The 23,551-nt window shown below is 38.9% G+C and overlaps 1 pseudogene; it reads right to left on the bottom strand.

Annotated features, from left to right (window-relative positions):
- Positions 1–13,869: 13,869 nt before the first annotated feature.
- LOC132022279 (histone-binding protein RBBP4-like) lies at positions 13,870–15,543 on the bottom strand (annotated as a pseudogene).
- Between the last annotated feature and the right edge of the window lie 8,008 nt (positions 15,544–23,551).

The raw sequence follows: 23,551 nt of genomic DNA, 5'->3' as shown, positions 1-23,551 counted from the left end.
AGTGGTATCTCTCTTTTTCTTTTTCTCTCTCTTTCTCTCTGCCTGCCTCCCTCCTTCCTTCCTACCTTTCTTTCCTTTTTTTTTTTTTTTTTTTGGTAAGCTTTCTTAATGATTTTAACAGACAGCCTGGTTTGAGAAGCACTGCTTACAACTGTTGTCTTCGGAGATGGAGAACTATTTGATTTCAGTTTTCTTAAAAATGAAACTTTTGTGTCCTAACCTTTATTATCCTGTGGCTTTTCTTTTAAAGTAAGAAATCTCCTATTTCCATTTTCTCAAATAATAGTGCATTTTGTTTATATACTGTTTGATAATTAAAGCATTTTCATATACATTATTTCTCAGTGAGACTCTATTTTAGGCATATGATTAGTGTCCCATCGTAGAGGAATGGGGGCCTGGGGAGGTCTCTGGCTGCAGATTAAAAATTTGAGTATGGGGGCTCCTGGGTCGCTCAGTGGGTTGAGCCTCTGCGTTAAGCTCAGGTCATGATCGTAGGGTCCAGGGATTGAGCCCCACATCGGGCTCTCTGCTCAGCAGGGAGCCTGCGTCCCCCTCTCTCTCTGCCTGCCTCTCTGCCTACTTGTGATCTCTCTCTGTCAAATAAATAAATAAAATCTTTATTTAAAAAAAAAAAAGAAGTTTGGGTATGGCTGTGTGTGTATGGTTCAGGCAAAAGTGCAAAGAGCAGTCCAGATTTTCTAAGGTGATGAACTTTACTTCCCTTGCTATTCACAGTGTGGTCCATGGGTCCACAGGCCCTTCATTATCACCTGGAAGCTTGTTAAAAATGCAGAATCCCAGGCCCTACCGCAGATGTACTGAATCAGGGCTATAGTTTAACAAGGTCTCCAGGTGATTCAGATTGTCAGTAAGGTTTGAAACTCTGCTTTCTACCGTGCTGCCTCTTGGAATTCTCAGTCCTCTGTTTTGTGGTGTTTTTATATAAATATGTTGCATATATAGATGCTGCGAGGGATAATTTTTCAGAGTTCTTACCGATAGTTTCCCTTTGGAAGTTTATTTTCCAGTCTTTTCATTGTGACTTGAGGCATTTTTTTCCCCCCGTAGCTCTCCTACTGCCCTGGAAATGCATCTCTGATCATTTTCTGCTGCTTTGAATTTTGCAGGTACAAGAGCTGTGGAGGACCCTGGGAGGGCAGGTGCTGCTTTTCCACCATCATAATTTTCCTCCTTTTTCTGAGCCAGAGGGTATAACCTAGGAAAATGCCAATCAGACTCCTATTAAAATTTAGATTCTCAGTGGATCATGCTGAACTCTTGTTCCTTATTACCATTGCTCACAGTCCATAAGAGGACTTCAGGGATCTCATGTGGTAACATCTTTCCTAATAGGTATTCTCTCTACATACTTAAATTGAAAAGGTTCCTAGTGATATGCATTACACTTTACTGAGCTCTCCGTTTCTCTCTGCTTTCCTAATGAGTTCCAAAACCTGGAGAAGTCGAAGAGAAGACAGAAAGATCTGTTGTGGATGCCGCAGTTCCAAGGCCGGGGCTCTCTCACGGCCGCTGTGGCTGAAGTAAACAAACAGGTTGTTTTCTGAATCTGAGGCTGTGTTGAGGTGTTGCCGCAGCGTGGGAAGCAGCCCTGACAGCTTGTCTCGTGATCCGCTGTGCCGTTTCTGCAACGCACCAGCCGCTCTGGGCTCAAGTTGCTTTACTGCCTCTCTGTATCTATCTTCACCTCAGTATTTCCCCAGACTCAGAGAAGGTAATGACTTCGTGCTTGTTTGGGGAGAGAAAATGCACAAAGCTCCAGCTATGATCTTAAAGTTAATTTGTGGCTTTCCTTTGAGAAGGGAATGGGCACATGCCAACGGTATGCCTGATACGTAAAGTCAACATGCTTAGGCATATAGCTAAATTCATGTAAGAAGCATATGAATGCCTATCCCATATTAAAAAATTCAAGCAAAACACGAACTCGCCCTCATCTAAACCCTGTGGCTCTTCATTATAGCTCTCATGGAGCGTTCATCTTATGCTTTGTGTTATGGCATATATTTACTCTCTGAACTTGATTATAAGCTGCTTGAAGTGTCTTACTCATTGTTATATTCCCTAAAGTGCCTGGCTCAGTGTTTTCCCCATATCACAGACCCTCACTGGAGTCAGTGTATATGGCCAAATCAAATAATGGGGGAGAGAAGAAATAGGAGTCTGGGTGTTTGGGTTCAGTGTTTGAGACACTGAGGAGAAAGAGAACCTGGGAGAGCAGTACACATCCCTGGGTTCTAGTTTAGTTTTCAGCTGTAAAATGTGAACACAGGAGGGGCAGATTTTTTTAAATCCTGTCTAAGGCTATGATTCTAGTATTCTGTGCTGGAAAGGTAGAAGACAACCAAGGAGAAAAGCCCAGCCGGCATCTCAGGTGAGATATCACGATTACAGAGTATGTCCTGGGGAGTCTTGGGTGTGTGGGCCTTCGTTAAACCATAGGAGAGGATGTGGTCTCCCAGACAGTATATAGAGTCAGAAACGGTTTAAGGTGGGACTCCTGTCAAACAATGTGTAAAGGACAGATGGGTGAAAAGATGTCGGTGGTGACTACTGATAGGAGAGTTAATGAGGAGAAGGAAGGTTAGGGGTGGGGGTTCGTAGAAGGCTCACCTCCCCTCCCGTGGGAAGACAGTTGAAGGTTTTGTGGTTGTGGTTTTGCTGCAGGGATGTGTCTGAAGGGTCGGACGCCTCTGACTCCATTCTGGCTCCTTAGCATTGCTTGACTCACGGTCCCCTTTTCCTGTCTGTCCCCTCTGGGGTTGAGGGGGCCCACTAAATGTGGTCTCTGAACCCTACTCTTTGTTCACTTGCCTTCATTTTTATGTATTAAAGTCTCCCTAATGATAATGCTTTTTAAAAATAGGGGTTCCGTGTTAAAATCTTTCCTTTTCAAGTGGATAACATCAAGCCAGCCCCCTTTGTGGGACATCTGAGGATCTTTGTCATTGGGCGTTTTTCACCCAGCCTTTGTCGGGCTCGTGTTCTCCCAGTCCCATTCCGAACATTGGCTGGATCAGGGTCAGACGGCTGTCTGGTTACAGATATCCCGTTCTCTTCTACCTGACTGTGCCTTTGATTATTCTGTCTCTCTCTCTCTCTCTCTAGTGTGCTTAGTTCATTTTCCTTTTCTTGGCAAATGTCTGTTTGTGTTTAAAACATAGCTCAAGCGTTTACTTTTGAGTTACCGTCTTTCTAGGTCACTTTGCAGCTCTTACATTTGCTGCAGCAGCACTTGGTGCTGTGTTGTCCCATTTTCCCCTCCCATGATGGGTTGTCTACACACACTCGGTTGAGTCCTTGATGGACTTTGTTGTGACTAGGTCATGGGTTGAACTTGAACCAAAATTCTCAGGTGAGGATTCAGATTCATACATCTTGTTCTTTTTGAAGGATCAAGTCCACCTGTTTGGGGCGTCCTTCTGTATTCCTGGCACTGTGAAATGTGCTATGCTGGGATGTCATAGGGCAGGGTGGGGCAGGTCTGTGTAACTGGCCACCAAGATGACGTGGTAAAAGTTACATTTGTCCCTGATCTGTAGAAGTAGTCCTAGGGTAGTCAAAAGAGGCATATATCTGACATGTACGCTGATTTTATTTCTTCTTAAGTTCTGATATGGAATGTTTTAACAATATCCTGGGTGATATATCATTGTTAGGACATCTAGCAACCCTAAGAAAGGGCTGCCTTCATTAATTCCTTACAAGCAGCTCAAAATGGTGACTACATCTATAGTGTGTTTGAGTTGTTTTCTCCATCATTATTAGCTAACGTATTGCATCACACATAGAAAAACTCAACAACACTTTTTAAATGAATGAATTTTCACAAAAGTATATTTTCTTTTTTTAAAGATTTTATTTATTTATTTGACAGACAGAGATCACAAGTAGGCAGAGAAGCAGGCAGAGAGAGAGAGGGGAGGAAGCAGGCTACCCGCTGAGCAGAGAGCCTGATGCGGGGCTCAATCCCAGGACCCTGGGATCATGACCTGAGCCGAAGGCAGAGGCTTTAACCCACTGAGCCACGCTTTTTTCAACAAAAAGCGAACCCCTTTTTAAAAAAGCTTAACCAAAAACCAAAATAAATAAAAGAGCTTAACCAAGTAATTTAAGGCAAGTATAAGAAAATAAAAAGACCTAGGACTAAAATATTACATTTGTACAATTCTATCTCAGCAATTAAGTAGGATCTGATGCAAGCTGATTAGTAACACTGACTTATCCCCAGTATTATTTGTTTTTTCCTTCAGTTAATACTGACTTATCCTAGGTATTATTTGAAGAAGCTATCGGATATGTCTTTCTAAGCAAGTTGGCGACACATACCTTTGGCTTGTTTTAATGACTACCTTCGTTTCTCTGTCATAGCTACCACCAATAGGCTATGTGGTCTAGTTTGGCTGTTTGGTTGTCAATTAACCTAAATCAAAACTGCAGGCAACATTTCCTCCAGCTTTCTGTTTCTGCTAACTTAATTTGTTGTCAAAATACCTAGGTTTCTCTAAAGCTTAGATGTCATATTTGGTGGGCTTTAATAAGCCATACTGTAACTTCATCTACTACGAGCACTAGGCCTTTCAATTTCTTCTCATTCCAGGAGAGGCTTGCCCATTCTTTTTTCAGTACCTCATTATGTCTCAGAGAGTTTGATATCCTTGTATCTTTTCCTTCCATCAACAGAAAGAAAAAAAAAAAAACTAAGAAAAACATGGCACTAGCCACATTGTTGTGGAATCATGCTTTTACACATTCCTATCCCCAGAGTATAAATGTTCTCTTTTTCATATTTTTATCTGAGGTATCTGTCATGTTATTTGGCACATGGCTGATATGCTAAAATATTTGCTGCTCTAAGTCAGCTAGTGTGTTACCCTATGATTTCCCTTGGCTAGGCAGAAAAGAAATTCTCAGCTTTTTGCTTCCTCAACTTTTCTTTCTTTTTTTTTTCCTATTCTTCCTGATCAATATTTTATACTATAATTTGCATTAAATTCATTAATTCCCCTAGGAAGCACGTTGCCCAGAATCAGATACATTTTCTTTTCTTTCTTTCTTTCCTTTTTTTTTTTAAAGGCATTATTTATTTATTTGTGAGAGAGAGAGTGAGAGAGAGCATGAGAGCAAAGGTCAAAAGGAGAAGCGGACTCCCTGCAGAGCTGGGAGCCCCATGCAGGACTTGATCCCGGGACTCCAGGATTATGACCTGAGCTGAAGGCAGTGGCCCAACCAACTGAGCCACCCAGGCACCCTGATATATTTGCTTTCTGAGACAATTTTCTTAGTAAAAGAATTTCAGGAGGGAAACATTCCTTAAATCCTTTTAAGAAAATCTTAACACATATCAATTTCATAATAAGAATGCAATGGGCAGGTACTCAGATTCTATAAAGCCCTGAAAAATCTTCTACGCTTAGTCAAAGATGGAACATCTTCATATAATTTTCTATCAAGCTTTTTTGAAGAATTGAGTAAATGAGTATAGCATCCATGATCTCTCTTACCTGGATTACATACCCAGATGTAATGTGTAGTTTTGGGGAACATTTTATCTGTGACTCTTAACACAAGCACTGTCTGCCAAGCAAACTGCTTCCCAATCAAAATCTCACTGCTGGCTTCTGACCAGCCAGTTTCTGGGTAGGCTTTTATATTTGAATTTAGTCCCATTGTCATTCAGTTGGATCTTTAGGTCTGTGGTACTTTAGCTTCCAGAGTGATAGCGGAGTAAAACAACATGTTAACTTGGATCCTGTCTTTCTTAGGAATCTTACTCCAATGATTACTCTCTAAGAGAACACTGGCCTGGGTTTCCTTCTACCTCAGTGGCTATGCTGCCTCTTTTTTGCACTATCAATATGGCTTCTTCACCTCAAACATTACATTTAGGACTTTCTTGACACTTGGCTCTATACTCTAGTTTCTCTTTATTTTCTCCTTAACAGACTTGTACACACCAATAGCTTTATCAACCACCATAGGATTGGGGCTTCCACATGTCTATCTCTAGCCAAGACCTGCACTTTGTGCTCTGGGCATATATAGGCAGCTGCTTACTTGCATCATTTGGGGTGGGGTGGAGTGGATGTCTTAAAGGCACTTTAAACTCAACTTGGCTGCCACAGTATCTCCTTATGGGCCGTACCATCCTGAGAGCTGTCCCTGTCATGGGCGCAAGCAGTTCTTTATCTCCCCGGGATGTTAGACAGCCCGCACATTGTAGTGCTGGCCAAGACTGTTCCTAATCCTTGGTTTCCTCCTTCAGTGAAGAGCCCAATTATCTACTTATTAGTACAAACCAGAAAAATAGAGCTCATCCTTTTTTTTTTCCTCTTTTTAAAAATTTTTAAATTTTTTTATAAACATATAATGTATTATTAAACCCACGGGTATAGGTCTGTGAATCGTCAGGTTTAAACACTTCATGGCACTCACCATAGCACATACCCTCCGCAATGTCCATAACCTCACTACCCTCTCCCTACCCCCCTCCCCTCAGCAACCCTCTCAGTCTGTTTTGTGAGATTAAGAGTCTCTTATGGTTTTTTTTTTTAATTTTTTATTTTTTATAAACATATATTTTTATCCCCAGGGGTACAGGTCTGTGAATCACCAGGTTTACACACTTCACAGCACTCACCAAAGCACATACCCTCCCCAATGTCCATAATCCCACCCCCTTCTCCCAAACCCCCTCCCCCCACCAACCCTCAGTTTGTTTTGTGAGATTAAGAGTCACTTATGGTTTGTCTCCCTCCCAATTCCATCTTGTTTCATTGATTCTTCTCCTACCCACTTAAGCCCCCATGTTGCATCACCACTTCCTCATATCAGGGAGATCATATGATAGTTGTCTTTCTCTGCTTGACTTATTTCGCTAAGCATGATACGCTCTAGTTCCATCCATGTTGTCGCAAATGGCAAGCTTTCATTTCTTTTGATGGCTGCATAGTATTCCATTGTGTATATATACCACATCTTCTTGATCCATTCATCTGTTGATGGACATCTAGGTTCTTTCCATAGTTTGGCTATTGTGGACATTGCTGCTATAAACATTCGGGTGCACGTGCCCCTTTGGATCACTATGTTTGTATCTTTAGGGTAAATGCCCAATAGTGCAATTGCTGGGTCATAGACAGAATGGGAGAAGATATTTGCAAACGACATATCAGATAAAGGACTAGTATCCAGAATCTATAAAGAACTTAGCAAACTCAACACCCAAAGAACAAATAATCCAATCAAGAAATGGGCAGAGGACATGAACAGACATTTCTGCAAAGAAGACATTCAGATGGCCAACAGACACATGAAAAAGTGCTCCATATCACTCGGCATCAGGGAAATACAAATCAAAACCACAGTGAGATACCACCTCACACCAGTCAGAATGGCTAAAATCAACTGTCAGGAAATGACAGATGCTGGCGAGGATGCGGAGAAAGGGGAACCCTCCTACACTCTTGGTGGGAATGCAAGCTGGTGCAGCCACTCTGGAAAACAGCATGGAGGTTCCTCAAAATGTTGAAAATAGAGTCTCTTATGGTTTGTCTCCCTCCCGATAGAGCTCATCCTTTTAAACTATTTCTTTCTTTACCCTTATCATCCAAGTGTTGTCCATTAAATCTCTTAGCCAGCATTTTCTACCTTCTCTGTAAGTGTGAAACACCCTAGTCCAAGCTACAGGGCTCACTAAAATATTATAAAACACTGCTACATTTATCCACCTGCCTTTTTCCTTGCTTCTTTGTAAGCCTTTCTCCATCTGCCATAGGACATAAATCTACTAACATGATGTAGAACAACTCTTCTCAGGGTCATTTAGGGCTCTATTCGGGGGCTCCACAAGGTCAAAATTATTTTCTTAATAATACTACAGTTTGTCACCCTCATTCTTTCTCAGGGCACTGGAGTTTTTCAGGGCAAATTAACCTATTGTATTATAACAGAAAAAATGTGAGAATTCAGATCTTCTATTGGGGAAAATATTAGAGGGACTTGGAAAAATAGAAAACTATCACTCCCTTCTCTCTAATTCCATTTTGTTTTGAGGTATGTAGTTTTTCTTAAAATAAGAATTATGTTATTCATGTTAATGTGTAATGCCTTTATTTTTGTTATTTTAAATGAATGAATAAACACTTAAAATTTCTCAGATTTAATTTATAAAACAGTAACTGTTCCTAGATATAATGTGCAAATAAGCAAAAGTTCTTTGAAGTTCTGGGTAACTTTTAAGAGTGTTAAGTGTTCTAGAGACTAATCCACTTGAGAACCACTATGCTAGAAGGCCATACATGGCCTGGCTACTCCTGATTTCCAAATCCATCTTTCTTCACACTGCACTGCTCTTTTTCCACTCCATCAATCTCGATCCTTTCAGTCCCTTTTTCTTGCCTATTTCCCTGTCAATGTGGGCACTTTGCCAGAAACTCTCTTTTCTACCCTCTTTAGCCAATAAACTTGAAGTCATTCCTTAGATTTCATCCTCTAAACTATAATATCTATAGGCAAGCCTTCTCTCATCTTCTTGAATGGGTGAAATTTACTATTTTAGGGGTGCCTGGGTGGCACAGTCAGTTAAATGTCCAGCTCTTGGTTTCAGCTCAGGTCATGATCTCAGGGTCGTGAGATTGAGCCCTCCATTGGTTTCCATGTTCAGCACGGAATCTGCTTGAGATTCTCTCTTCCTCTTCCCCTCCCACTTGTCCTCTCTCTGTCTCTCTAAAATGAATAAGTCTTTTAAAATTTTTCTATTTTAAGATCTCATAGCATTTGTATATCTTATTTATTATTATGATCATAATACTATATTTGTTTGTCATTATTTAGTCAATTTCTGAAGGCTCATTAGCTAAAAGTGCTATGAAATCAGGAGCCAAGTCTGTTTTTGTTCAACATCAAAGCTCCAGTGCCTCGCATGGAACCTCGCGTCCAATAAAAATGCATGGAATGAATAAAATGGATGAATCAGAATTATGCCACAGGCACAATAGAGTCCTACAACATAGAGTAGGCATAAAATGCAAAAATAAAACCAACAAATTTTTAAGGTAGGTGAGAGTATCACAAGGATTTACACAAAAAGAGTGTAGCCTAATGATCCATCTAAAATGGAAATGAGGGGGAAAAAGAAGACCAGGGATAGAAAAGCACCAACTATGAAATTATATTCATTAAGAAGTAAGAGCATTTTGAAAGGAGTAGTAGGAGACAAAATTAGGAAGATAATCAAGAGCCACATGTTCAGAATGTTGAATGTTGACCTCAAGAATTTGAGCTTCAATCCATAAAAAGTGGGGATTCCAATAAGTACATATGAAAAGGACTGGCAGGAACAAGAGTGCATTTGGGGCACATTCATCTACTAGCAGTGTGTGAGATGCACTAGAATAGTGCTGGTGAAGAGAGTTGGGAATCACTTGGACTTCTGCATAGAATTCCTCTGAAGGAAAGGTGAACACACAGAAATCTGATTTCAGAGACCAAAGATGACTTCCATGGTGCTGAGACAGAAATTTCAAAGACTTATTTATTTTAGAGAGACAGAGCTGGTGTGAGCAGGGTGAGGGGCAAAGGGAGAGGGAGAGAATCCTTAAGTAGATACCACATTGAGAGCAATGCAGGGCTGGATCCCAGGATCCTGAGATCATGACCAGTGCAGAAATCAAGAGTCAGATGATTAACCAACTGAGCCACCCAGGCACCCTGAGATAGAAATTTCAAGTTAATAAAGCTTCAAGAGAATGGGCTGTCCTTCTCACAGTCTTCTAAGCTGTTTCCTGAAGCTAAAGAGTGTTTTTACAATACGGAGTGAACAAAGATTTTGTATGTTGGTATTATTCTGGAAACATAGATTTCTGTTACAGTGGGTATGGTACATGTTTACTCCCTTGCATGACCTAGTCCGTCAAGTTGTAACTGTGCATCTGGTCATGGGATGTTTCATCACTTTACAGTACATTCACCAACCGTGTTGTAAATATCTTCACTCCAGATTGAATTTTTATATACTTGGAATCATGTTGGAATCAAAACTCCAATAACTTGAAATGAAAGGTGAGACAATTTTTTTCATTTTCTCTTAAAGGAGTTTATAGTCTGTTTGCCTCAAGGAATCACAGTATCAGTGAACTCTATAAATGGTGGTTGTACAGATAGAGCATGTGCGCTGAGTCTGGTTTTAAGATTGAACAAACAAGAGCATGGAGCTTTATGCCCTAGAACTTTGCTAATAGTTTTCCATGAGGGTTTCCCTGGAGCCTCAAGTGGCTCCACACATGGGGTCATTGAGAAGAAAGGCCTTTTTACCATTCTGGGGACTATTTCCTCCATATTAAAAATGGGAAAACCTTATAATTTATTATCTTTTTAAGATGCTGGAATGCATTTGATCCTTCCAGGCTGTGAGGACTCCCATTTATTTATTGCTTACTCTGGGCTAGCACTATATTAGGTCTTTTCGATGTATTCTCCAATTTAATCCCCATGAAATCCTGAATGGCAGTAGTCTAATTTTTATCTCCATTGAAGGAATGATGAATTCTGAAAGTTAGAATATTTAAGTAACTTCTCCAAGTTTATATAGGTAGTAAGTGTTGGAGCTGGGCTTTTTTTTTTTTTAAGACTTTATTTATTTATTTGACACAGAGATTGAGATCACAAGTAGGCAGAGAGGCAGGCAGAGAGAGAGGGGGAAGCAGGCTCCCTGCTGAGCAAAGAGCCCAATGCGGGACTCGATCCCAGGACCTTGAGATCATGACCTGAGCCAAAGGCAGAGGCTTAACCTCCTGAGCCACTCAGGTGCCCAGAGCTGGGCTTTTCTGATCCAACTCCTCAAAAAGAGTTTGAGGAGGGTGTGTGGGTGGCTCAGTGGTTAAGCATCTGCCCTAGGCTCAAGTCATGATCCCAGGGTCCTGGGATCAAGTTCTGCATCAGCTCCCTGTGCAGCACGGAGTTTGGTCCTCCCTCTCCCTTTGATCCTCGTCTTGGCTTATATGCGTGCATGTACTCTCTCTCTCTCATATAAGTAAATAAAATCTTAAGAAAAAAAAAAGGGCATTGGAGAATCACTAATGAATAAGAGTCCTGTCCTCACAGAGCTTATATTCTAGAGGTGGAGGAAAATTTGGATGAGAACCTAGCAAATAAATACTGAGCAATTGGCTTTCATAGTGATCTGAAGGGTATGATGATAAATACAGTAGGGTAAGGGGATAGAGAACGAAGGGATAATTTTTGTGATCCTGTTTTTGGTAAAAGTGATAAAATCAGTCTGGTGTAATGACATTTGGACTGAACTTTGGGTGGAATGATGAATCAAACTTCATGAATGTTTTAGGGAAAAGTATTCTAGGTAAAGACCCTGAAAATAGAAAGTGGTAACATATTCCCCTGAGAGTGTCCCAAGCAGTATGGGCCCCAGTAGAGCACTAGGATGAATCTAGAAAGTTAGGTGTATAATGACCATGAGGCTCTTGTTGGCTATGGTAGAAAGTTTGGATTTAATTTGTTAGAGTGATAGGAAGCCACTAGAAGGTTTGAATAGGCTATCCCTTAGGAAATTGCTGGGTTCATAAGAGCTCTGTGTCAGGAATCAGGGGTGGAGAGCAGATACCTATTTCTTACTGTGTCACATGCTAGTACTATAAACCTAGGCTGTCATCTCTTGACTCTTAGATTATTGTATCATTGAATATTGTTTTATTGCCATAGATGATTGCGACAAATTTTCCTGATTCTTTTCATTTATAAATTCAATCTATCTGCAATACCTGGTTCAAATGATTTACTACAATTATTATTTACTTATTAACATTTATTTCTTATAATTCCAAAAAGAGTTTTCAGATGAAGATTCCATTCTTCATTATTCTGAGAATACTTCTAATCATTCCTTTCTTTGTGCCTTTTCTCAAATGCTGGTCTCCTTTTCTCAAAGAGGGAGCTATTTCTTACTTGGCATTGATGTATCTTTCCAGGTTCAATTGGAATAACCTTCTCTTCCTCTCTAAACTCTCCCCAAGCTCTCTGTGTTTTGACCTTCTACAGTAATTATTGTATGCCCAAGTTATCCCAGAACTGAATTATATATTGCTTTATGTTCATTTATTTAATTATTCACACATTTGTACATTTTTAATTGAATTAATTAATTGACTCATTCATTTCACAAATGTTTATCAAGAGCCTATTGTATTCTAGGGATTCCTCTAGACACAGGGCAGAATCTGGACAATTTTTTAAATCAATTTAAATGAAGCTAATTTGCATTGAATAAAATACACAGCCTTTTTTCTTTAATTAGCATGTATTATTAGCCCCAGGGGTGGAGGTCTGTGAATTGCCAGATTTACATACTTCACAGCACTCACCATAGCACATACCTTCCCCAATGTCTGTAACCCAACCACCCTTTCTGTACGCCCCTACCCCTAGCAACCCTCAGTTTGTTTTGTGAGATTAAGAGTCTCTTATGGTTTTTCTCCCTCCCAGTCCCATCTTGTTTCATTTATTCCTTTCCTACCCCCCAAAGTCCCCACGTTGCCTCTCAACTTCCTCATATCAGGGAGATCATGTGATAATTGTCTTTCTTTGATTGACTTATTTTGCCAAGCATAATACCCTCTAGTTCCATCCATGTCGTCTCAAATGGCAAGATTTTGTTTCTTTTGATGGCTGCATAGTATTCCATTGTATATATATACCACATCTTTATCCATTCATCTGTTGATAGACATCTAGGTTCTTAAAATGCACAGCTTTTAAGTGAGAATTCAATGCGTACATCTGTGTAAACTGCACCATACTCAATATATGAAGCATTTCTATCATCTCAAAAGTATCGAGTCTCTTTGTACATCTTAGATGTCTATCTCCTACCTGAAACCACTCCGCTCCCATCATCATAGTTTAGCATGCTGTTTTAGAACTTCAAATAAATGAAGTCATATAGTATGATCCGTTTGATTTAGGTTCCTTCCCTCATTATCATGTCTGTGAGATTATCTGTGTTGTTGCATTTTTGGTAGATAATGCATGTTTTAATGGTTAGTAGTATTCCATTGCACGAATATCCACATACCTTTAAATGTCACCTGTTGTGTTTAGTTTCTGGCTACTGTAAATAAAGCCTGCTATAAATATTTGTGTACAAATATTTCTCTGGAAGGATGTTTACATTTCTCTTCATTAAATCAATGAATGGAATTGCCAAATCACAGGAAAGGTGTGTATTTGAATATGTAAGAAATTTTCCTGACCAGGTATAGCACTTTTTTCATTCCCATCAGCAAATGTGATAGTTCCAATTGCTTAAAATCTTCACTAATACTTGGTATTGTCAATCTTTTAAAATTTTGTTTAAATTTTGTTTTGTTATTATATAACAAATAATTTTTAATTAAAATAAATAAATTTTGTTAAAATAAAATAAATTTTGTTATTATTTCATGTGTGAAGTTACATCTCATTATAGTTCTAATTTGCCTTGCTTTGGTGATAAATAATGTCGAGCATGTTTTTTATTTGTTTATTGGCTATTTCTTTATCTTCTTTTATCAAGTGCTTCTTCAAGTCTTTCGCACACTCACTTTTGTTGAATTTTCTTATACCAAACCTTAGGAGTTCTTTATGTATATATATACATCCATAAACAAACATATTTACAAATATATATGTTTTACTGTCTATGGCATTTTTTTTTTTTTTTTTTTACGTAGAAAAGCAATTTATTCCATTATAAGCACTTACACAGTTAGTCATGGAGAGTAACAGGCCTGCTGGTGAAACAGGTCACCCAAAATAGAGATGGTACCAAACTAGTGGTCAAGGACTAACTCCTCACTTGGCTCTATCCTTCCTTACTTTAGCCTTTACTTAAAAGGAGTCTGTAAAACTTGGGGATATAGCCTAAGAAAAAAAATAACCACACCCAATATTTCCCTTTCTGTGGCTACGTTAGACCTTTTGTTTCTAGAAAATTCCTGAAGAAAATTTAAATATAAGTCTGTGGCTTTACTGAATCAAGTCCCCCAGTTAAAATTTAGAAAACACCCTCTGTTTGGGCTAGTAACATTGTTGATGGTACCTATCATAGAGGGATAGCCAAACAAAGTCTGTGTCTCAAAACCAGTGTTAAATCAATCTCAGGGTTGAGAGGGGGGTAAAAAGGGGAGTCTAAAATCACAAGAAGTGCAGACATATCTAGGACACTTGTCCTTCTGGATCCACGCTTCCTTCAGGATCTTCATCATTGTAAATGTTCTCTGCCATTTGCCACACTTGCATAATATTGTCTTCTGATACAGAACAAATCACCCAAGGTTCATTGGGATTCCAGGAGAAATCAGATATCTTGGCAGTGTGACCACCATGAATAAACAACAATTCTGGTGGTCCATCTTCTGCATCTTCCGGGGATTGTTCCTCTCCAATTTTACTTAAATCCCAAACATTCAGTCTACGATCAGTACCACTAGAAGCCAAAATGGTCTCATTGTGAGGTAACCACTGAACCTGGAATATTTCATCCTTATGTGATTCAAAGGAATTCAATTTAAGTTTCAGATCTCTCAGATCCCACAAGGCAGCAGTCTTGTCGGCTGATCCTGTGGCCAGAATGAACTCACTGTAAGGATTGAAAGATAGGCAGTTCACTTCAAGCAGTGTGAGCATCAACTGAGTGGTTTGGTTTGGAAGTATTGTTTGAACGAGTATCCCAGATCATAAGTTTCTGATCATCAGCAACTGACCCAAACAGAGACTCATGGAGCAGATGCCAGGAAACGTCTTCTACTACTGCTGTATGCCCTGTAAAGATGGTCTTCGCATCCACAACTTTTCCTTCCTTTGCACTGATGTCCCAGAGGCAGATGGTGTGGTCGTCTGAAGCACTAAGTGCCCACTGAGATTTGGGTTCCAAGAAAGTCCATAGCCCTCCTTCTGATGTCCACGGAGACGCAAGTCTGGGTTGCATTCTCCAGAAGGGTCTGGTTTGGAAGGATGTTTTGTATAGTCAAAAACAAGAACATCACTGGATGGAGTCTTTGTCGCAATGATGCAAGGGTTCTGGGGCATATAACGTGCCCGGTTTACTTCTCCTTCATGGTTGATCTTGATTTCTATTTCAATTTTTCCACTAACTGAGCCAAAACCTCCAAATTCTCCTTTCTCACTCTCGTAGTGTGAAGCATCAAACTGAGCATCATCGTTAGGGAGCTGCACACTGGCTATTACAAGATGGTTTTGTTCATCGGATGTGTGTGTTCACATGCTGAAGTCTTTCCCTTCTAGTCTGGTTACATCTGGAAGCCACTGCGCAGTTAGGCTAGGCCACTCCAGGGCATGGGTCATCACCAAATTGTAAAGAAAAGGGGTGTCCTTTTTCCATATTTTGTACTCTTCATTGATCACACGTTCTTCCACTGCATCATCAAAGGCTGCTTCCTTGTCGGCCATGGTGGGCAGGCAAGCCGGGGGGATCCCGGGGTCGAGCATTGCGGGAGGGGCGGGGAGGCTACGGGCCTACTGTCTGTGGCATTTTTAAAATATACTAAATAGAATCTTCTGAAGGGCAGACAGTTTTAATTTAAGAAAGTCCATTTTTTCAATACATGTTTTATAGTTTGAGCTTTATGTGTCTTTTTAATAAATCACTGCCTGCCCCATCTCATGATGATTTTATTTTATATTTTTCTAAATATTTTCACATTTTAGCTTTTATGTTTTAATCCTGGTCTATTTGAATAGTTTAATTTTCCTGTATGTTAGGATGTATTGTTTGACATTCACTCATTTATGTGGATATTTTAGCTGTTTATTCACATTACAAGTGTACCTACTGAATTGACTTGGCACCTCTTTTCAAAATACTGTATGATCTCATGTACATGTAGAATCTCGAGAACAAAAACAAAAACAAACGAACTTGAGCTCATAGGAGCAGAAAGTAATATAATAGTTACCAGGGAATGGGGCGGTGGGGGCAAGTAGGGAGCTGTAGGTCAAAGGGTACAAAGTTACACTTATATGGGATGAATAAGTCTAGAGACCTAATGTGTAGGTGTGGTAACTATACTTATTAATTCTTTTTTTTTTTAAGAGTTTATTTATTTGTCAGAGAGTGAGAGAGAGAGAGCATGAGAGAGCGCACAAGCAGGGAGAGTGGCAGGCAGAGGCAGAGAGAGAAACAAGCTCCCTGCTGAGCCAGGAGCCTGATGTGGGACTCGATCCCAGGACCCTGGGGTCACGACCTGAGCCGAAGGCCCAATCGATTGAGCCACCCTGGCGTCCCTGTACTTACTAATTCTGTGTTGAGCACTGGAAATATGCTAAGGGAATATAAAAAATTAATGACTTCTGATTTAAGCTTTGACATTAAAGAGCTTGGAATTCATCACTCTTGTCCTTACAAGTAAAAAAAAAAAAAAGTCCCATTCCCCCCTCACCAAATTAATGACTTCTTTTTACTCTATCAGAGAATTGAGGTTCCAGGGCAAACCACTCTCAAAATTGAAGAGATAGTAAATTGAGCACAGAGAATTACACCTGAGATCAGCTAAAGTAAAGCAGAAACCTGCAAGGCCAGAAACACTTATGTGGTAACTTTGAGGAATTGCTAGAGTCTCAGTGTGGACTAACTTGAGAATTCAAACTTGTGGGAGCCCAGTTTTAGGGCAATTCCCACACATGTATGGGTGTTATCTCTAATAGCTCCACCAGGTTCTCATAGCAAAGATGAGAGAAAAAAAACATTTCCTCCTGTTTCAGGCAGGGAAAGAAGAAAATTAACCAATTTAAATATACCTGGATAATCCTTTTGCAATGTATATGTATATCACATGGCACACTTTATCCTTAAGGAATGTTGTATGTCAATAAATCTGCAAAATGTTCTTTTTAAATATTCCCAGAGAGTTCTCCATAAAAAATTCCTGCTTTCCAAAAGAAACTACTTCATCTGATTCTCATCTGACATTAAGGAAGAGGATTAGACAACTACAGCTTTCTCTAGCCTCCCTGTCTCAGATAGGGAGAGGGAGGAAATGCTACTGAATTCTGAGGATCACAGCCCAGGGACTTAAGCTCACTAAAAAGCTGAGATTCAATCATAAGATTACAAAATGCTTCCCTTTCCCAACACGACTACCATATCAACAGGGCTCCAGCATAATAATAATGGATTATAACCAAGAGAGCTGTAAGACACAGATTCCACTTAAGAAGGAGCTCTTAGGGAAACCAAAAACAACAGAGGGAGAAAAAACAAAGAAACAAACAAGTAAGAGGGAACTGAGACTTCTGACCCTCATACCAAATGTAAATATTAAACATAGCTCAGCTCCTAATCAGATTTAACATAAAATCCTCACACTGAAAGCCTAAGTTCGTATTAATTCATTTACCACCAAATAAATTTCCAAGGTAAGAAAAATCCAATAAGAAGAAATAAAACAAGCATCAAAATCAGACTCAGATGTGACACATTTTAAAATTATCAGAAAACTTAAAATAGCCATGATTAATATGTTGAAGGCTGTAATGGAAACAGTAGACAGTATGGAAGAACAGATGCAAATATAAACAGAGATAGGAAAATTCCAAGTAAAATTCAAAAGGAAATGTTAGGAATCAAAACACTCTAACAGAAAGGAAGGATGCCTTTGACAGGTTTATTAGCAGATTGGATACAATTAAGGAAAGAATCAGTGAGATGCAGATATGTCAATAGAATCTATCAAATTGAAATACAAAGAGCAAAATGAATGAAAAACAAAAACACTCCAGAATATCCACGATATCTAAGACAGATACAGTAGATGTAACATACTAGCAATTGGAATACCAGAAGGAGAAGAAAGAAAGAAAGAGGCAGAAAAATATTTAAAGCAATAATGGCTGAGACTATCCAAAGGTAGTAACATTAATTATAACAAATGTACCATACTAATGCGAGCTGTTAAATATATGAGAACCGGGGCACCTGGGTGGCTCAGTGGGTTGGGGCCTCTGCCTTCAGCTCAGGTCATGATCCCAGGGTCCTGAGATCAAGCCCCGCATCGGGTTCTCTGTTCAGCAGGGAGCCTGCTTACCTTCCTCTCTCTCTGCCTGCCTCTCTGCCTACTTGTGATCTCTATCAAATAAATAAATAAATAAATATCTTTAAAAAAAAAATATATGAGAACCTGTGTGATTCAGGTATAGGAATATAATAATTCTTTGTACTGTTCTGTATTAGTTTTTTTTTTTTCAGTTATTACTTCAGAGTTTTAAGTTTTGTTATGTTTTAGGTTTTGGCCTAGGAATTAAATGCCTTCCTCTAGATCTAATTTTTGATTTACTATCTCATTTTCTTTCATCTAAAGAAACATTCTTTAATATTTCTAATAGTAATAACATCCTTTAGTGTCTCTGATACTGATAGTTTCTTTCATTTTTTTTAATTCATTTCAAAATGTCTGTATTTTATATTTATTTAAAAATATTTGGTTGAATATAGAATTCTGCTTGATATTTTTCTTTGTTTATTTAAGTCTATAAAGATATAACCTCAATATCCCTTGGCCTGCATTTAAATATATATGCACACACACAAACACATTACTTTTAATTAACATATAATGTATTATTTGTTTCGGGGGTACGGGTTTGTGATTCATTCTTCTTATACAATTCACAGCATTCACCATAGTACATACCCTCCCCAGTGTCCATCACCCAGCCACCCCATCCCCCCACCCCCAACTCTAGCAACCCTCAGTTTGTTCCTTGAGATTAAGAGTCTCTTATGGTTTGGCTCCCTCTCTGGTTTCATCTTCTTTCATTTTTCTCTGCCTTCCCCTATGATCCTCTGTCTTGTTTCTCAAATTCCTTATCACTGAGATCATATGATAATTGTCTTTCTCTGATTTATGTATTTCGCTTAGTGTAATACCCTCTAGTTCCATCCACGTCATTGAAAATGGCGAGATTTTGGGGGGTTTTGATGGTTGCATAATATTCCCGTGTGTGTGTGTGTGTGTGTGTGTGTGTATGTATATATATATATCTCATATCTTCATTATCTGTTCATCTATTGATTGACATCTGGGTTCTTTCCATATTTTGGCTATTATGGACATTGCTGCTATAAATATTGGGGTGCACGTGCCCCTTCAGATCACTACATTTGTATCTTTGGGGTAAATACCCGGTAGTACAATTGCTGAGTTGTAGGGTAGCGGTATTTTCAACTTTTTGAGGAACCTCCATGCCGTTTTCCAGAGTGGCTGCACCAGCTTGCATTCCCACCAACAGTGTAAGTGGGTTCCCCTTTCTCCACATCCTCAGCAACACTTGTTGTTTCCTGACTTGTTAATTTTAGCCATTCTGACTGGTGTGAGGTGGTATCTCATTGAGGTTTTGATTTGTATTTCCCTGATGCTGAGTGATTTGGAGTACTTTTTCATGTGGCTGTTGGCCATTTGGATGTCTTCCTTGGAGAAATGTCTGTTCATGTCTTCTGCCCATTTCTTGATTGGATTATTTGTTCTTTGGGTGTTGAGTTTGATAAGTTCTTTATAGATTTTGGATACTAGCTCTTTATCTGATAACACACAAACATATTTTGAAGAGAGTGTGTGCTAAGTCCAACGTCTGGATTATCTTGGGTCAGTTTTTTGTTTGTTTACTCTTATATATGAATATGGTTCTCATTTTCCTGTTTCTTTGCATATCTGGCAATATTTTTGTGCCAGTCCTGCAAATCTTTAGTCTCTCTATGCAGTGCATAAAGGGCCTTATTCTCATATCTTTGTTTTCTGTCATTTTGAAAACATTGGCTAGTTATTAATTCTTTTCTATGCTTCCCAGCTTCTTCCAAGTCTTAGTAAGTACCAATTAATATTTTATTATCTCTCACATGCTTATTTCCATGATCAGAGTGGTGATTCTTCTATAATTGGCTTTACACATACCGGGCACTGTTGTAGTCATCGCTACCACTGATTGATGCTGTAGGAACCGAGGATATATAGCAAAAGGCAATATAAAGGAGAATATGGGATAAAAGTCCTGGAACAGCATGCATCATTACTCAGGTTTCATGAAGATCTTAGATAGAAGCCATTCTACATAAAATCTATCAATCATCAATATTTGTTAAGTGCCTGTTGTTTAGGGGAAATAAAAGATGTATCCCAAATAACTTTAACCTTGAATGAGGGCTTACAAATCTTTCAATATCATATATTAGTTGGGAAGGCAAGATGCCTATATGAAACAGTCCTCAATTTATTCCCCAGATAAACACTTTTTGGTGAGCAAAGTACTATGGAAGTGCTAAGAAGCTAACAAAGAGAAATACAGTAGACAGATGCTGAAGATGCTCAAAATCTGGCAGAGAAGACAGATTCGTAGAGATGGTTATGATACAAACAGAATGAAATAGGAATTAAAGCAACATATAAAATTTATTGGGCTCTTACTATATGCCACGGATTAAGTCATTTAATCTGCAACACAACCTACGATGTAAGTACATCATTATCTGCCTTTTACAGATGGGGAAACTGAGGTATAGAATCGTGTGAAGCCCTTGGTGAAGGTAACATAGTAAGTGACAGAGCAAGGGTATAATCTTAGGCTGTCTGATTCCCTCATTCTTAAAATAAAGTCACAATGGAATGCAGAGAAAGAAGCAAATTATTCTTAGAGCTAGAATGATGCTGAGGGACTTGAAAACATAAGCCGTATTATCATGAGGGGTTAATTATCAGTGATAAGGGACAACTGGTCTCCCACTGCATGAGGCATACATAAATTCAGAAAATACAACCACCTTCCAATTTCAAAGCTAACACAAATTCCCGTACCAAGATAGAGCTGGTATCTGCAGAAGAGTCCATGATTCTTATTTCCACTACTCATCTACCATCCCCTAAAATATCAAGAATTACTGCAAACTATCTCTCAAGATCTTTCAAGTGTTTTAGGATTTATTTTCCCCAAATCTGATAATTATTTACTCAGTTACTTTAATTTTTTAATCCAAGTATGGTTTTACCTCAAAAGCACACACATCTTACAGTCAGCAGAAATAGTTATTCCTCTTTATAAATTATTAAATTAACTTTATGGCTTAGAATTAAGTACCTCATGAATCTTGTTATCAAGAATTAATAATAATTCTGTACATTTATATAATGTTTTACAATGTTCTTCCACATAAATTATCTTACTTAATTTTCATAGCAGTGTAATGTGTTAGAGAAAGTTGATAATACTCCAGTTTTCTCTATGAGGATTCAAAGACTTAGGAAAGTTTGAGTCACTTCCTTGAGTTTGTATGGCTATGGATTATGAGTTGGACTTAAGAGTAATCCAGTCTACTTTCCTCTTCTCCTCTCTCTCTCTCTTTCTCTTCCCACCCCCCTTTTTTCCTTTCACTCATTAGGACATGACCATATCTGAGTGATCAGAAGAATCTTGAGTTCTTGAAAGTGTAAAGATGGCAATCACAGCTGGAATGAGGGTGAATTAAGTAGGATGCAGCAACCCTACGAGATCTGGTCAAAGCATCATCCAAGAAGTCTCGGTCATTTATTAGAATTGTGCCATGTGGCTTAGAACTTCAGTGAGGTAGCACATTAGAGATGGGAGAGATTAGTGTGTATGGATTTAGTCTGGGGCAGGGAATTTTGGTGGCCTGAAGGAGGAGTAGAATTTGAATAGGTAGAGATATGAATTGTGTTTTACTGGCTAGAAGGGCAGCAGAAACAAAGATAGTAAGAGAAAGATCATAAGGAAATATTTGGGGACTGTTGTAGGGACTGTTGTATTACGAACCACTTGATGGGGATTAGTCAGAAATCAGGCTGGGTAAATAAGATGGAGAAGGACATAGTAGATTGGAAGTAGGAGTTGGAAACTAGGGAAATACATCATGCTCTTGGAGTGGGGACTAGCATGTTAATGGCCTGTTTGGAGATGATCCATTCTTATTGGCAGGGTGAGTAATGGTGAGGCAAGATCAGTTGGGAAGTGTTTAGATGATGGTCAGGAAGGCTCCAGTTTTGAGACTGGTGTAGGAATGGAGAGAAAGGAGACATTTTAAATAAAGAACTGTATTGATACAGTGACAGACTGGATTCAGAGGATGAGGCAAAGAGGAAATTTAAAGATGACTTCAGGTTTCCTAGTCTGGGAGGTAAAAAGGGTGTTGTAGCCACTAACACCAAAAACATGCTAAAGAAAGGGAATGCATTTTAGAAGGCTTTTGTTAGCTCGTGTGATGTGATATTATCTCTGAAGAAAACATTTATGAGGAGAAATCTTATGGGCCATTTGGAAAGTGAGATAGGAGGAGTTTGATCTGAGAGACATTGACAGACATATTTCATGCCACCAGATTTGGATTAAACACAGGGGCATGAATGTGATAAGTAAAAGCGTAAGTTCAGTGTTGGAGGCTTGTAGAATTACCTCTTTTAGGTACTGGAGAATGCATGGATGCACAGGAGAGAGACCAAGAAGGAGAAGAGGAAAGAGGCATGTCACTGACCCTAGAGAAGGAAAAGAGGAAGTTGGGTAGATCAATAGTGTAGAAAAGGAGTCAACAATAAGAATTTATTTTTTTTAAGTTTTTTTTTTTTTTTAATGTATTTGACAGAGATGGAGAGAGGGAAAAGCACAAGCATGGGGGCAGTGGCAGAGGGAGAAGAAGGCTCCCCACTGAGCAGGAGGGAAAGACCCTGGGATCGTGACCTGAGCTGAATGAAGGCAGATGCTTTACCAACTGAGCCACCCAGGTGCCCCAACAATAAGAATTTAGAGGAAATATACCAGTGGATATGATAATAAGACCACCAGTGACTTTTTGGGAAAAGAATTTAGATTGAATAATTTAATCACATTTTATCTATCAATATTATTATAGGTAAGGTTCATTTTAACATTTAGCATATTAACATTTATAATATGTATATGTATAATACTTATACTACATTAACAGTGTATTATATCAAAGATTCATTTTAACATTTAACATATTAGCATGTTTTGCTGTTTTAAACGGCATGTGTTTAGTGTGGCATGTGTTTAGTGGGACCAACATCAGGGGTGGTGGGAAGCATGGGAATGGACTCCAGGCTCAGCTGGGGGAAAAGAGATATGAATGGCTTTTTAGAAAAGACAATGTCAAAAGTGAATTTTGGTAAGACAAGTTATGCCAAGGGAAGATAAACAGTGGAGAAAGTGGGAGAAAATACCCAGTGGCATATCCTAGGCTTCATGGGGTCTGGTGTCAACATGTTTGTGTCAACATGTATCTATCGGTAATTTTAAATTGTTGTCTCCTTGAAAGAAACCAAAAAATCCCCAACATGTCCCAGTTCATATCCCTGATATATGTTATTAAAATAAACTGAGGTATGCTGGTAGATTTTTAAAAAATAAATAATGAAAAAAAATATGGTGTTAGAAAGTCAATGACCTACAAGGCAATTTATAGAATTCATACTGAAAGCTAATGATATAAATATGACCTTCA

The sequence above is a fragment of the Mustela nigripes genome, chromosome 7 (genome assembly GCF_022355385.1).
Source record: "Mustela nigripes isolate SB6536 chromosome 7, MUSNIG.SB6536, whole genome shotgun sequence".
In the NCBI taxonomy this organism is placed as follows: Eukaryota; Metazoa; Chordata; class Mammalia; order Carnivora; family Mustelidae; genus Mustela; species Mustela nigripes.
Note: the sequence above shows the minus strand (reverse complement) of the source record. Positions and strands in the feature narration are given on the sequence as shown.